At 43.0% G+C, this 16,584-nt stretch overlaps 1 protein-coding gene across 3 annotated transcripts in view; it reads left to right on the forward strand.

Annotated features, from left to right (window-relative positions):
* The window catches only part of TENM2 (teneurin transmembrane protein 2), a gene marked incomplete at its 5' end in the record, with an annotated part of 970,964 nt that overhangs the window by 60,492 nt on the left and 893,888 nt on the right, over window positions 1-16,584 (forward strand). The window lies entirely within an intron of this gene.

Genomic DNA, 16,584 nt, shown 5'->3' on the forward strand with positions numbered 1-16,584 from the left:
TAAAGTTTTATTATTATTATTATTTTATTTATTTATTTATTTATTTATTTGTTTTTATAAACCGCCCTTCTCCCGAGGGACTCGGGGCGGTGTACAGAATAAGGTGGGCATACAGAATGAACAATAGTGAAAAAACAATAGTAAAATACAAACTGGGACCCCAATTAGAGCTATCAGGCCAGGCCGGACTGCTGGAACAGGTAAGTTTTTAATTCGCGTCGGAAGGTGCGGAGGTCGGGGGCCATCCGGATTTCGGTTGGTAAGCTGTTCCAGAGGGCTGGCGCACCCACTGAGAATGCCCTCCCCCTGGGGGCCACCAGCCGACATTCCTTGAGCGGTGGCACCCTGAGGAGGCCCTCTCTGTGGGAGCGCACAGGACGGTGGGGTGCTGACATTGGCAGAAGGTGCTCCCGTAGGTAGTCCGGACCCATGCCATGTAGGGCTTTGTACGTCATTGTTAGCACCTTGAACTTCACACGGAAGGCAACCGGAAGCCAGTGCAGTGCACGGAGGAGAGGTGTGATATGGGAGTATTGGGAGGCTCCCAAGAGTGTCCGTGCCGCTGCACTTTGCACCAGTTGAAGCTTCCGAGTGGATCTCAAGGGCAGCCCCATGTAGAGAGCGTTACAGTAGTCTAGGCGAGAGGTCACAAGGGCATGGGTGACTGTACGTAAGGCATCCAGGTCCAGATAAGGCCGTAATTGGCGAACTAGTCGAACCCGGGAGAAGGCCCCCTTGGTCACAGCTCCTATGTGATCTTCCAGGGAGAGCTGCGAGTCAAGGAGGACACCCAGGTTGCGGGCCCTATCAACAGGGGGTAGTAACTTGTCCCCGATGTTAAGGGATGGGATGTTCTGAGTATCCTGGCTTGCCGGTACGTACAGCCATTCAGTCTTGTCCGGGTTCAGTTGAAGCCTGTTCCTCCCCATCCATTCCCAGACCGCTTTCAGGCAGCTGGACATCACGTCGAGGGCATCACTGATGTTGTTTGGAGTTGAGATGAAAAGCTGGGTGTCATCAGCATACTGATGGTACCCTACTCCAAAGCTGCGAATGATCTCGCCCAGCGGTTTCATGTAGATGTTGAACAGGAGAGGCGAGAGGACCGACCCCTGAGGGACAAGCGAGAGGCCTCGGGGTCGACCTCTGTCCCCCTGCCAACACCGACTGCGAGCGACCCTGGAGAAAGGAGGAGAACCAGCGCAGAACCGTGCCTCCCACTCCCAGTCCCCTGAGGCGTCGCAGCAAGATACCATGGTCGATGGTATCGAAAGCCGCCGAGAGGTCTAATAAGACTAGGACAGAGGAATGGCCCCTGTCCCGGGCTCTCCAGAGATCATTTATCACAGCGACCAATGCCGTCTCCGTGCTGTAGCCCGGCCTGAAGCCCGATTGGTACGGGTCTAGATAAACCGCTTCATCCAGGATCTGAGGGAGTTGGTGCGCCACCACGCTCTCAACAACCTTCGCAAGGAAGCGAAGATTGGAGACTGGACGAAAGTTATTCAATGAGGATGGGTCCAAGGTGGGCTTCTTGAGGAGAGGTCTCACCACCGCCTCCTTCAAGGCGGTGGGGAAGTGACCCTCACTCAAAGAAGCGGAGATGACCGCCAGGAACCAGCCTCGTGTCCCCTCTCGAGCTGCATATGCCAGCCAGGAAGGGCACGGGTCCAGTAAGCATGTGGAGGAGCTCAACCTCCTCATAATCCTGTCCACTTCCTTAGGAGTCACAGGATCAAATTCCTCCCAGATGACGTCGACAAGACTGTCCATGCCTTGTTCTTCCAGCTCAGCCCAGTTGGAGTCCAGGCCGGTTCGGATCCGAGCAATTTTATCCAGCAGATATTGACCAAATTCCTCGGCTCGACCCTGCAAGGGTTCCTCCCTCACCTCTTGGTTCAGTAGGGAGCGAGTCACCCTGAACAAGGCAGCCGGGCGATTATCTGCGGACGCGATGAGGGTGGAAAAGTAGTTGGATTTTGCCACCCTTATCGCAGCGAGATAAGACCTGGTGAGGATTCTTAATCGCAATCGGTCGGATTCGGATCGACTGGATCTCCAACGGCTCTCTAGGCCCCGTCTCCGACGCTTCATCTCCCGGAGTTCCGCGGTGAACCATGGGGCTCGCTGGGATCTGCGCCGGGTCAGAGGCCGCAAGGGTACAACTCGGTCCAGAGCCTCCGTGGCTGCCTTTTCCCAGGCTTCCACTAAGGCATCCGCCGAGCTGTGAGCAGGGAGTGCATGTGCGTCCCCAAGCGCTGCCTGGAACCTATCAGGGTCCATTAGGCGCCTAGGGCGGTACCATCTGGTTGGCACCGCGCACCCACGGCGGGGGGTGGCAAAGGGGAAGTCTAGCCGCACGAGGTGATGATCGGTCCATGACAGGGGCATAACAGTCGTGGCACCCCCACCGATATCATCGCGCCACCGTCCAGACAAGAACACCAAGTCTGGGGTGTGGCCTCTCTCATGAGTGGGTCCAGAAATTATTTGCGACAGGTCCATGGCCGCCATGGAAGCCATGAACTCCCGAGCCAGATCGGACGATCCTCCCAGGGACGGTAGGTTAAAGTCGCCCAAGACCATGAGTCTTGGGAATTCAACCACCAACCCTGAGAGGGCATCGAGTAGCTCGGGCAGGGCTGCCGCTGCACGATTAGGTGGTAGGTATGCCAGCAGCAGGCCCAACTGCGCCCCCGGGCCGTATCTCAGTAGGAGAGACTCACACCCGACCATCTGAGGGACGGTGATCTCTCGCGGGCTAAGGGATTCCCTGATGATAACTGCCACTCCCCCGCCCCTCCCATGGGTCCGAGGCTGGTGCAGCACCTGGAAACCTGGCGGGCAGAGGTCAACCAGAGGGACACCACCCTCTTGGCCCAGCCAGGTTTCCGTGATGCAAGCCAGGTCCACGTGCTCGCTCTCCACTAGGTCACGAACAAGGTGTGCCTTGTTAGCTACGGACCTGGCATTCAGGTAGACCAGCCTTAGCATAGGAGGCTGCACACCTTCGCTCCCGGGTCCTCCGGGGAAGTACAGAGGGTCGCAGCATCTCACCGCTTGTACAGAGCGGAGATGACACTCCCGGTGACGATACGGCCCTCTGTTTGTGCACCTTCTGCCGTTCCCCACCATCCTGGGAATAGGATGTTCGTCAGTACGCCATTGGTTATTGTCGGCGACTGGTCCTCGTTTCTCACCATCGCGAATGGTCGTAGGCCTGGCCTGCGTTATGGTACCCGGAAGGCCTGCCTTCCCCGAGCAGCCATACTCTTTTCCCGCCCCCCTCCCTAACCCGACAAAAAACTTAACAAGAAACTTAACCAGGGGCCTCTTGTTGGTCTTGTGATGGAGGCCCCTGACCCTGCCTGGCCATCTCTCAGAGGCCCAATGGTCGGGCCCGTCATCGAGGTTTGATGTATTGAAGGCAGGACGAACCCAGGAGAGGGGGGAGCTCCTGAGGGCGAGTAGATCTATGCAAGAGTATTGAAGACGCATAGGGTGCATTGGGGAGCATTGTGAAGGTGTCCCCTGGGTGGAGCATTAGAAGGAGGGTCTAGTCGGGTAGGTGGGTATCTGGACCGTCACCCAGCCACTGCCACTTGGTTGGGTGAACCCCAGAAGCAGGCCACTCCCCATCCTCTCACGATGGGCTTGTGATTCTGCTTCTGGGGGTGGTCCAGGACCCACTCTGGGTGAGGCATACCCCATAGAGCTCTCACCTCTATGGGGCTGCAGGTGTAGGACAGGCCACTCTGCCACCGTGGCTTGCACCCAGGCCCATCATGTCCTGTGGGGCGAGGGAGGGCAGGGGGGTTCGGAGCTGGTGGAGGCCAGATGTTGATGGCCTCGGTGGTCTAGTTGCCGTCATCTCCAACGGTCAGCTGCATCCTGGCGCCTTTAGGGGTGTTGATCGGCACGGAGATACCGTCGGCACCTAGGTGCTGTCGTCGAGGGGTTTTCGGTGAGTTGGTTGACCGGGGCCTGGAGAAGTTTAGCGCCGCTGTCAAGGCCCCTCGGTGGTGGTCGATTGGGTCCACATAGCCGGTCTGCGGCATCTCCTTGATCCCAGGGAGATGCCGCCGTTGTTCAGGAGTAGGCCAGGAGGTCGAAGCAGGGCAACGACTCCGGTCCTGCTCAGGGCGGTTGCTGCGGCTGTCTCTTCTGCCGCCTAGCTGATCCATTTGATCCGCGGGGTCTTTCCTGATCATCCCTGGCACCGCTGTTGCCCAGGGAGGCATAATAGGGAGCCGAGGGTGGAGGCACCGGCCCCACTCCGGATGGCTGCAGCAGTTGCCGCGGTTCGGGGGCGGGTTAGAGGCACCCCATCGTCACTGCCTCCGCCGGTGTTCGGGCCCGTGGGGAGATGACAGGCTAGGGCCCCGCGGGGTACTCGCCGTCGCCGCTGCCGACAATGCCGCCGCCTCCGCTACCCAGCTGGTCCGCAGCGCCTCCGTTGGTCGCTTGGGGACGCCGCCGGAGTCGAACAGGTGGGGGGGCTGGGGCAGGGCAGAGATGTTGCCGCCATCGCCCGGGAGCCGGTCAGGGGGCCGGGGCAGAGCAGAGGCTCCGGCCCCGCCTGGATGGCTGCGATGGTTGTCGTGGTCCAGGGGCGGGCTTGGAGAGGCCCTGCCGCCACCGACACCGTCTCTGCCGGTTCCCTGAATAGGCGACCAGGCTGGGAAAGAAGAGTCGTCGCTGCCGCCGCTGTCATCCATGCCGCCGGCGCCTCCGCCGCACAGCTGATCCGCAGAGACACCGCTGCCGCCCGGGAGCCGATCAGGGGGCCGGGGCAGAGCAGAGCCTCCGGCCCCTCCTGGATGCGTGCCCAGGGCCAGGGGGCGGGCCTGGGGAAGCCCTGCCGCCACTGCCATCGTGGCTGCCGGCTCCCAGACTAGGCAACCGAACTGGAGCTGGGGAGTCGTCGCCATCGCCGCTGTAGTCGCCGCTGTAGTCCTCGCCGCCGGCGTCTCCGCCGCACAGCTGATCCGCGGAGACGCCGCTGCCGCCCGGGAGCCGATCAGGAGCCGATCAGGGGGCCGGGGCAGAGCAGAGCCTCCGGCCCCTCCTGGATGCCTGCCAAGGGCCAGGGGGCGGGCCTGGGGAAGCCCTGCCACCACTGCCATCGTGGCTGCCGGCTCCCCAAATAGGCGACCGAGCTGGAGCTTGGAAGTCGTCGCCATCGCCGCTGTAGGCGCCTCCGCCGCACAGCTGATCCGCGGAGACGCCGCCCCTGCCCGGCAGCATGAACAGAGGTAGAGGCAGGGCAGAGGCGCTGGCCCCCGTTTATAACGGTTGCCAACGGCCCAGGTGGCGAGGCGGAGATGTCCCGGCACCCCTGCAGCTGTTTCGGGAGGCAGCGGGCGGTACCATTGCCCAGCTCATCTGCCTGAATTTCTGGCCCCACCCCAGGGGTCCGCTGACATCCCTGGGGGGCTCCTGGGGGGACGCCTTGCCGTTGGGGGCTACGGAGCTCTCCCCAGCGCGTCCGCCATCTTTGGAGCCGGCAAAAAAAAATTATTATTATTATTATTATTATTATTATTATTATTATTATTATTATTATTATTATTATTATTATTATTATTTCTTCTGAAATTGTTAAAATACAGCTTGCTAGTTGTCTGGTATAAATCATAAATCCACGTCCTGTATAAATAATTTTATGTAAAGGTACGAAGCTATCTTCTTTAACACTAATTATTCACCATGGACTTGAGGTTGACAGGTAGTTCCAATTCAGATGAAAGAAACGCCCTCAGAAACCTTGAGTTTATCAAGTTCAATCACTTCTACTCAACATTCATTCATTTTATTCTTTATTTTATTTATTCATTCTCTACTTTCTCGTGTCAACATGGAAACATTTGGGATTTTTAGAACATTTTGATGGCATTTCTGCAATTTGATGCAAAAATGTGTCAGACCTGCATCAATTATATTTTTAAGAATGCCTTATTTATTTTCAAGCTTCTCTGGCTTTTTGGGGGGTGGGTGGGGAGTAGGAATGACAAAAATGAAACAAGCAAGAATCATGTTTTGTAAATAATCCAAGAATGTACCTGAAGGTGTACTAGTATACCAAGCATACTGGGGAACCCAGTTTTATGGTGAAAGTATGTTGAACATAAGTCCAAGTGCAATCACTTTACATCCAATACAGCAGATAAATATCACATATACACGTATCTCCTGAAACAATTAGCAATATGAAGAAGGTACTATAGTAATCATCTTCTTTCAATTATTATTTATTCAGCATATGGCAATGGTACATTAGCCAGAAAACTACAGAGTAGTGGTTTGGCTGCTTAAGATTGCTAGTTTGCTTGATTGATGCTCATGCTCATGTGCTACCACACGCAGAGAACTAGCTCCACACTTTCAATCAAATTTATTGATTAAAAAAGAAATTCAATCATTTTGGAGATGTATGAAAACTAGTCATAAAAAAGAAGAATGACTACATTATGGTTTAAAAAACAACTAAGAATTCTAACAATAGATAATATGATATTGTTGGCCATTATGTGCAAAATGGGCATCTTAATAATACATATTATATGGTTTTGACTCTGATATTTATGCTTTCCCATATGCATGAACCATATGCATGATTTTGTCTGGGCTGAACTGAACCTGCCTACTAATTGGATTGGAAAGAGCTAAAGAATTCCAGGACCATAAAATAGACTAAGAGATTTAAAAATAAAAATAAATCTGGAAACACACATACTTTTGCTACAAAAACTGTAACTGTTTCTAGCAATGCATCCGGAATTCAGCTTGACCTGAAGGCTTTACCTTTTATGCATGATTTGAAGAGCATGAAGATTAGTGATCTTATTCCAAGGTGCATTCAGCATTCCTTGATTAATTTGATCTTTATGAATTCCAAAAGGACATGTGCCACAGCTACCAGTTTAATATGCAAACTGAAAGTATCCACACAGTTTTAAAAGTTCTGTATTAAGAAATCATACTGAATACAATAAATGGATTTTCTGACATACTGAATAACTTTAGAGTTGCAGTCTTAGTTATTAACTTTCCCCCTTAATTATCAGATCAAAAATGTATCGATATATATCTAAGGATTTATTGAATATATTCAGTTCTGAACCAACTTTGTCTATATTAAGGTGCCTAATTACAAGTATTTCAAAGTAGTATATAATCAGTGAAATAGGAGAATTGCATTCTGAGACATAGCACCTAGATTCACAATTTCCTCAAATGAATGAAATATACTAATTTTAATCTAGCCTTAACCCTAACCCTATGATACAAGTCCTGTTACTACCAAGAGTACATATAAAATGTCCTGTATAATGACCCTAAACAATCCTCAAAACTAAGAGCTAAGTTGTACATTCTGTGCAAGATGATGCATTTTTTAATTCTTTGCCTTCTTACTTTGGTATTAAGCACACTGAATTTAATATTCATTCTATACATTTTTTAGAGATGAAATCTTACGTTTTTGTATGTAATAGAATTGTCATGCTATGGGTTTACTTCCTATATTTCCTTTTTTATTTTACACTGATGATAAAACTGTACATGTTATTTAAGGTATTTGTACAAAATAATTTTTGATTCCAAAAGCATTTTCAGATACCTTCTTTAAATTGTTTGTGCTGGAATATTTTTTATTAGTATGGTATGTTTTTCAAGTTCAAACTTGGTTTTGTTGTTTATAAATAGAAAACATAATGTAAAAATATTGGTTGCAAATTATATAAAATCAATATCACCTTTGTTTTACAAAATTACACTACTAAAAAAAGAATAATATTACTATTAGAAAATAATTTTGTTTTATGACATTTCTTGCTTCAATTATACATGCATATATACATAAAATTACATAATTCAGATATTTCCTTACATGGAAAAGTTATCATTTTACAAAATGTCACATTTGAAACAGTTTTGTATATGTAATAAGACATTCATTTGCAAAGCTCCATATTGTTAATACTTCAGAAGAATAAAAAATGTGTGACACATCCGTCAGAAAATCATACTCAAAAGAATATATTAAAGGTGAAATAGAAGACATTTTAGATCAAAAGGATAATGATATTTAAAAATAATAATAAGTAGTCGGAGATACAAAAAATAAGTAGTTGGTATTACAAAGATGGTGCAAAATTGCTTTAAGGAAAGTTGAGAAAGTTGGTACTGACTTTAAAATTAGTATAGATATAGAGCTTTCATACATTTATTGGAAACCTATTTTTAGCACAATATAAATATAAATAGTCACTTTATAGTTACTGTATTTTTCCATGTATAAGACGCACCCTTGTATAATACGCTCTGGCATGCGAGTTCCAAGCTTACAGCAAACAAAGTCAGTGCTGGGAGCAACTGTCTCCCAGCACTCTAAATAGACACCTCCCAGCCGGCCCCACCCCCCTTCCCCACCCCCCCACCCCCATAACTAGCATCTGGCACGATGAGCATGCATAGTCGGTTAACAGCAGCAGACTTCTGACCCCGGTAAACAAACCGGCATGAGCAAGACAAGGGAAGCGAAGGCAGGTTTTAAACTCCCCACCGTTTGTCCACGCCAATCAGCTGTTCAGTGGAGCACTGAAGAGCTGAGCTGGCAAATCAGGAAGTTTGGCCAGCCACTATTATTGAGCAGGATGGCCTCGCAGCTGTGTTCCACAGGGTCCCTGGCCAGCACACAGGTACGAGGGAGGGAAAGGGCTGTCACTGCCATCCATGCTGCTAGTCCCATCCATTGCCTCCAGACGCCGCCATCCGATGATCTTGCCCCTCCCCCCTCCTGTTAGTGGCAAGCCCACAGGAGCTTGACACCTACACCAGGCGGCATGGCAGTGGCATGTAAAGAACCCACACAGGCATGCCCTGGGCTATGGAGGTTACCAATATTTCTTCGTGTATAAGACACTGCACTTGTATAAGATGCACCTGATTTTTGAACAGGGTGTTTGCAGGAAAGAATAGCATCCTATACATGGAAAAATATGGTAATTCCTATTTCCCATATCACTGAGAATATACATACACATATGCAAATAAATGTACTTGTTTTATACGATCTAAAATTTTTAAAATATTTTACTGTATTTCATATTGGGAAGTGATATGGGTTGTGTACTGGGTTCATTGTGCAGGAATGAAGACGAGGCGAGTGAGTTCTGCAAAGAACATGGTTTATTTCTTGCAGGATCTGAACTAAAGAACAGGGCTGCAGCTGCAGCAATTTATACCTTGGCCTCTAGGCAGCGGCCAATAGGTTTGAAGCAACCTATTGCTGCCTAGGGGCAACCAACAGCAGCGCTGGAGATGGGTTGTCTGAGATGCTGGGAGCCGTTAGCTAGCTCCCTGCTCTAGCAACCTACCAGCCATTACCACATGGTGTTAACAAGCAAGCCCAATACATAACAATATGTATTGCACAAAATGTCACTGACACAAAGAGAAAAGTTAAGAGCTGAGATTGGAGGATAATAATACCATAGTGACTTGTTCAAAGGATAAATGTCCTTTCTTGTTATTGAAAACTCAATATGCATTGTATGAGTCTCAAACCATCTATGTGTACAAACATAAAAGATGATAAATATAGTCCACGCTATAATCCTAGTGAAAAGGTTGACAAGTAGTATAAATAAACATATGTTCTTCTTCTGATACAATGTCTTTAAAAGATAACTCCTTAATTGTAAAAAGACATATAAAGAGATAGGGCTCGCAACTTGGGAGTCCTCCTAGATTCACGGCTTACCCTGGAAGATCATATAGTGGCCGTGACTAGGGGGGCTTTCGCCCAGGTTCGCCTGGTGCGCCAGTTGCGGCCCTATCTGGACCGGGATGCCCTGTGCACGGTCACTCATGCGCTCGTGACCTCTCGCCTTGACTACTGTAATGCTCTCTACATGGGGCTTCCCTTGAAGACCACTCGGAGGCTCCAACTGGTACAGAATGCGGCCGCGAGAGTTTCCCGGTACTCCCATGTTACACCTTTGCTCCGCGAGCTGCATTGGCTACCAGTTGTCTTCCAGGTGAGGTTCAAGGTCTTGGTTATGATCTTTAAGTCCTTACATGGCATAGGTCCGGGTTACCTCGGGGACCACCTGCTGCCGGCGTCAACTCCCCTCTGCCCTGTGCGTTCCCACAGAGAGGGCCTCCTCAGGGTGCCTCCAGTCAGGGAATGCCGACTGGCGGCCCCCAGGGGGAGAGCCTTCTCTGTGGGTGCCCCGGCTTTGTGGAACCAACTGCCGGTGGAGCTCCGGATGGCATCAGACCTCCAAACTTTCCGTCGTGGCCTGAAGACCCATTTATTCGAATTAGCTGGTCTGGCCTGACGGGGGATTTGGGTTTTAAATTGTTGTTTTAGAATTGTATTACTGTTTTAACTGGGCATTGATTTAATCTTTTTTTTAACTTTTGTATTGTATTGTATTGTTATTTATATATGCCCTGTGAACCGCCCTGAGTCCCTAGGGAGAAGGGCGGTATACAAATCAAATAAAACTAAACTAAACTAAACATATTGACTTCAAAGTATTTGTATTTGGAGCAAAATAATGTACCAATAAAACAGTATTTAAACCTGAATATGACAACTTTCTAGTTATAGTCCATTGAGAAGCAGATGTTATAGCACTTGTAACATTTCCATGTTGCTTTATCCTAATTATTAATTTAATCTAGTTCATTTTTTCCCAATCTAGTCATAAAATCTGTATGGAAAAGTCATACAAACAAAATGTTTAAATGTATTAATGGAAGGAATAGGGTAGGAAAACAATTCTGCTTCCAAAACGTGAGATGAGTGACAATCATGTTCCAGTATATATTATTAATACTCATCAATATCCTATCTCAGGGGTAGGCAACCTTGGCTCTTTTATGACTCATGGACTTCAACTCCCAGAATTCCTGAGTTGAAGTCCATGAGTCATAAAAGAGCCAAGGTTGCCTACCCCTGTCCTATCTAATGGTGGTAACTACATATTCTGCATCATGACTCTACCAAAACATACAAGCTGGCTTGAGTTTGCTCTTTGTTTGTTTTGGTTTGTTTCTGAAACCTTTACCTGTTTAAAAAATTACAAAGTAATTTTCCTTAGGCTTTTTCATGGATGGGTTTGTCCCACCTAAGTATTATCAAGACCCAACCTTACTTCCTTTCCAAGACCAAATTTGGCCAGATGCTGCCACCTGCTGAAATACAATAATACTTTGTTTAATCAGAAGAAATAAAATCAGCTACTTGTTATTTCCTTTAGTACCAAGAGATATATGAAACGTTCCTAATAAATATGTCTAAATTATCAGATCTGGCTCCCAAAAGTATTTTTTTTATATTTTTGCAAGTAATTATTTCAAAATTAATCTCAACATTTAGAGAAAAATTGTGCCAACATAATGAGATTTGACATTACTATTTATTTAATAGGTAATCAATGAACCTTTATTATCAATGTACAACATGTGTACAATGAGATTGGCTGAGTCTCCCTTTGTGCCCCCCCAACTCATGGTGACAACAAACCCACCATCTTGTTGCACCATGTGAGCTAATTGGACAACACACCAGCCTCGCAAGTCAATCATACATGGAGTTATTTCCCGTTCAGGAGCCTGACAGCCCATGGATAGAAGCTGTTCTTCAGCCTGTTGGTGTGGCTGGCTATATTTCTAGATCTCCTACCCGATGGTAGGAGAGTAAAGAGGTACCAACCAGGGTGTGAGGAAATAGGAGTTAATGACTTTATTTGCTCATAGGATTAGAATGGCCATTTAATCACCAAACTTTGTTACTGATCTATTGACTCTGGTTATTTTGGAAATGCCTCTTTATATTGTATTTTATATTTGGAATTGTTTATTCAGTAGTCTTCAATATTTATATTCCTTGCTTGTAAGCTCCTTTCACTGGATGCCTAACCAAATATTTCAGAGCTAATACTTAAGGGAATCAGAAAAAAATATGGTAGTCAATCTTTATGTCTATATTTTAACTATTTGCTTATCAATTCTATAAAAGTATTTTTCTTAGTATTACGGTAATTGTTTTTCTAGTAAAATACCAAGAAAAATACTTGTGTATTTTGTAGCACTGAAAACACCAACAAACTGATTATGCATAATTTTTATTTGCTTATGAACAAATGGACTCTTATCCATATCTGAAAGATGACATTCATTCAAATTAAGACTCTATGGAAAACTAGTTGGACTGATAAATGACTTATAGAAATAATGATTTTCAGTCCTTACTATTGCTAATGTAATTGATAATTATATTATGAAGAAGTATTTTTAAAATTTTGGTTATCACAGACTGTTATTTTTCTATATTATTACTATTTTTATCCCACTAGTTATGATCTCCTTGGTAAAAGGAATACTACACATTAGAACATGGCATTTTAATACAAAAGTTTTAAATTATTGTAATTCAATTTCCATGGTTACAAATTGATCAACCTGATCAAATATTGTTAATTGTGGTTTTAATCAGGGGTGAACATATAGAGCAACTGCATTCCTTAATTCTGCTAAAATAAATTTTTACAGATCACGTGTTTTGAAACTTTATTCCTAATATGTGTTTCTTATAAATAAATTAAATCTTGCTTCATTTTTTTTCAGCATAACTAAATACTTTTGTGAGGGAATTTTTCCCATTTTTTTCCAGGCTAGGCATCCACACACTATGGGTTATTTATCTATTTTCTCTATATTTTCCTTCTGAACCATTTAAAGAGACAGTGTGCAGAAGAAAAAAAGAAGATGGAAGTGATGGTGAAATGGGTAGTTTTGAACTGCCGAAGACCTTTGCTTCTCTGACAGATTCTAAAGAAAATATTACAGAAAAAAAATACAGAAAAATACAGATCTCAAAGCAGATGAAGCACTTCTTTTTAGGAAAAAAGTAAGTTTGTCTGCTTCTGTAGCAATCAGTAGCTAACACTGGAAGTTTTTAAGAAGAAACTGGACAGCCATTTGCCTGAGCAGGGGGTTGGACTAGATGACCTCCAAGGTCCCTTCCAACTTTACTATTATGATTCTGAAATGCCATTAGTCCTAGTGCTGCTACAACTTCATTGTGATTACCCAAATTTTGCTATATATTTTTAACATTTAGTTTAGAAGGAGAAAATCAAAAGCTTAATCTTGTAATGCTTAGGAGTAGCAATGCAAATAAAGCAGATTTTAAACAGGTAAGGAAAGCAAAGTTAAAATATCTGGAATATTAGAACTTGCATTTGGAACTGAATATACTGCTTTATAGATTATTTTTTATACATAAAAAGAGTGGCATAAAATTCTAGTTTAGAATTTGAAAGACTTGATTTTTTTGTTTAATATTTTTGTTTTATATCCTGTTGTATCTAGACTTTCCAAAACATGCATTTATGGAATGTAAGCAAAAAAAGCAGAGAGGAAAATCAGATTGTGCAATTCAGCTGTAGCTCAAAAAGTATCAAATAGGAATTACCCCAGGAAGAGGCGCCCACTTGTGGAATACTTAAAATTGTAGAATTGCAAAATTCTTTTGTATTTCAGGACAATACTGTAGATATTGCCATAGAATTATGGCAATAATTATGCAAATGATTTTCTGTTCATTCAAAGGGATTTTTATAACCTTCTTTCCCTGTGTCTCAGTGGATATTATTTATATCTGTCTGACATACTGGCAGGAATGGGATGTGCAAACCAAGATGCAACCTCATTTTTTCTCATGATTAGAAATGGCTTATACATTTTAACTATTAAGATGCTGTCCCTTTAAAATTACTAAGAAATGTTAAATATATTGTTATTTATTGTCCAATTATTTTACCATACTTTAAATAACTTGAAGATATAGTAGCAGGTATGGTTAATTGCCTCTTAGATGCATATTAGTTTTAATCTTGATTAGAAAAATAACAATCAGGAATCATCAACTTCATTTCATTTGTGAAGACAGATGGTTCAGTGGTGAATATAAAAGCAGTTTGTGTTTTTCAAAATGTGGCAGTCAGAATAATTTTGGAAAGGGACTATTAAACTTAATCATCCATATGTTCAGCACTTTACTTGTTGTTTCCCTCTAGTATGGACATAAAATTCACCAGCTCTTCAGTATGAGTTTGACATTTTCCTTGGTTCCTCCCACACAATGTAAATCTTTCATAAGATGCTAAATATGTGATAAATTATTACAAAATGAAGCAACTAACCTGAATGTAGCTGTCCTTAAATGAATTTAAATGGAGATTTTTTTTCAGATCCCTAGAGTTCCTCTCTGTGGAATTTAGTGTGTTTGAAGATCTAATGGATTGACACCTTTCGTACTTCTCTATAAAACAAAACAAAATTATTTCTATATAAGTTCTCTGAGGACTATATATTAATCAACTTTAGGTTGTGGGTATGGTAATAGGAAAGCATAAAAAACCCCACTAATTTACTCTCCAGCAAGGACACTTGCTAAAAAAAAAGATTAAAAAAAATCTTGTATTCATCAAGTCTCAGTGCACAGAGTTAATTCAACTAATGGCCCAGCATTTTTTAACGTGTTTCCTGTATGTTTTAAAGTCCATTGGTAACCAGTTGGGGATTATTGCTATCCAGAATTGATCTCTTCGTTCTGCAATATAGTTAGCCATTTGCTATTTCCCTGAGATTGCCTGTTTCATTGGGTCACTTTCTCCTATCTGTTATTTATCTTCTTATTAAATCATGTTGTGTTAAGCACTTGCCAATTCTTTCAACTTTTGTACTACTTCTGCATTTAACATTTAACTTTCTCAGTGCCAATAATATATGTTGATTTCAAAAATCTCTCTTTAAGCAGAGAGGTATGTTGCTTTTGAAAACAGCATCAGTGTGTGTGTTAGTGTGTGCATTTGTGTGTTTCATTTGATAGGTATAGCAAAACAGAAAGAAATTCTGAATGGTTGATTTTATTAATTATGAAATGATTTTTAATTACATTAATTCTTGTTAATGTAGAGTGAAATATTAATATTTTATAATAGTATTAATATTTTAATAATTTTCCTGTTTTAATAAGGAACACTGTAACTATTGATCTAATAACATCTCAATTTTATAAATGTTGCTAAATTGCATACAAAGATATTAATTTAATTATTAATTTAAATAGAAGCACTGGTTTCTCTCACATAATATTTGGGAAGAGTGGTTAATTTTAGAGATAGGTATTCAAAATTAATTCTTTTTTCCATATTTGCCAGCTAATAAACATGTAGTACAAATAAATCAAATTTGTTTACGTTCATACTGCATATGGTTTCATTGAATGGAATAGGTCTTGAATTAAATTAATTAACTGTATCATGATGAATATTTTTTTGATCTCTGTAAAATCTATATTTCAAAGTTTATGTTTTTATGTAATTAACCATGAATTTTTTTTGAGTGGGAAAGTAAACTTAATGGTTTATGTGTAAATTAGAGAAAAGAGAGAATACAGTGAATAGGTTTTAATATTGGAATATTTTGACCTAAATAAAGTTAAAGGTTGTCTAATGGATGTGAAAAGAATGTGGAAGTAAGTCATGTATGTGTATATATGAAATGTTCATGGAATTGTACACCAAGCAGTGGGCAGAATGAGTGATGTCCATTCCATGTTTAATGTGCTATCATCTCTGGGGATACAGTGGAAGGATAAAGCCTGCAAAATTGTTGTTTTTAATGTATGGTCTGCATTCTACTGTGGATCATGTTATCTTTTTAAGAATTTTATTTGTTTTGGTTATTTTATTGCATTTGTTTATTTTGATCTTTTAACTCTGTGATTCACCCAGAGCTATGTATATGAGATGAGAAGCGATATAATTTGAACAAACAAACTAATAAATGTATTTGTAAATAAAGGTGCAAAAAATAGTTGTGATAACATTGTATTGGTTGAAGACACTTATGTACATCTACTTTGGAAGTAGGTAATGCAGATTATGCAGCATTGATGGGTAAAAATGTTAACAATTTGCAATAAATATTATATAAACTATATGATGCCACAAAGAAGTATTAATCTAAAATTTATTGTATCAAGGATTAGTATAGTTTGATAGAAAATGGAATAAATTGAACAGTAAACATCAAAGTAGCACAAACATCAAAGTAGCACAACAGCAGAATAAAGATACTGTATTTGAATAGCATCTGGTCTGTTTCTCTTTTGGGGGAAAAACATGTTTAAATTCAATGAAGTATGTAAAACTGTATGGCAAGGGTCTTCAAACTTGGCCCTTTTATGACTTGTGGACTTCAACTCCCAGAATTCCTCAGTCAGCATGGCTGGTTCAGGAATTCTGGGAGTTGAAGTCCACAAGTCATAAAAGGGCCAGGTTTGAAGACCCCTGCTGTATGGGGTAAAATTAAAAGAGATTGGATAAATATCATGAATGATTTTGAAAAAAATGCAAGAGTGATCGGTATGAAATACTAAGGTATTCTGATCATGAATGAAAATGAAGGAGGATTGAATTGAAAAATAAATAGATGAAGGAAAAGGGTGCATAAAGTTTATCACCTCCTTCTTAGTAAACATAAAATTTTGTATTTCTT

This window comes from Vipera berus (assembly GCF_964194415.1).
Source record: "Vipera berus genome assembly, chromosome: 2".
Lineage (NCBI taxonomy): Eukaryota > Metazoa > Chordata > Lepidosauria > Squamata > Viperidae > Vipera > Vipera berus.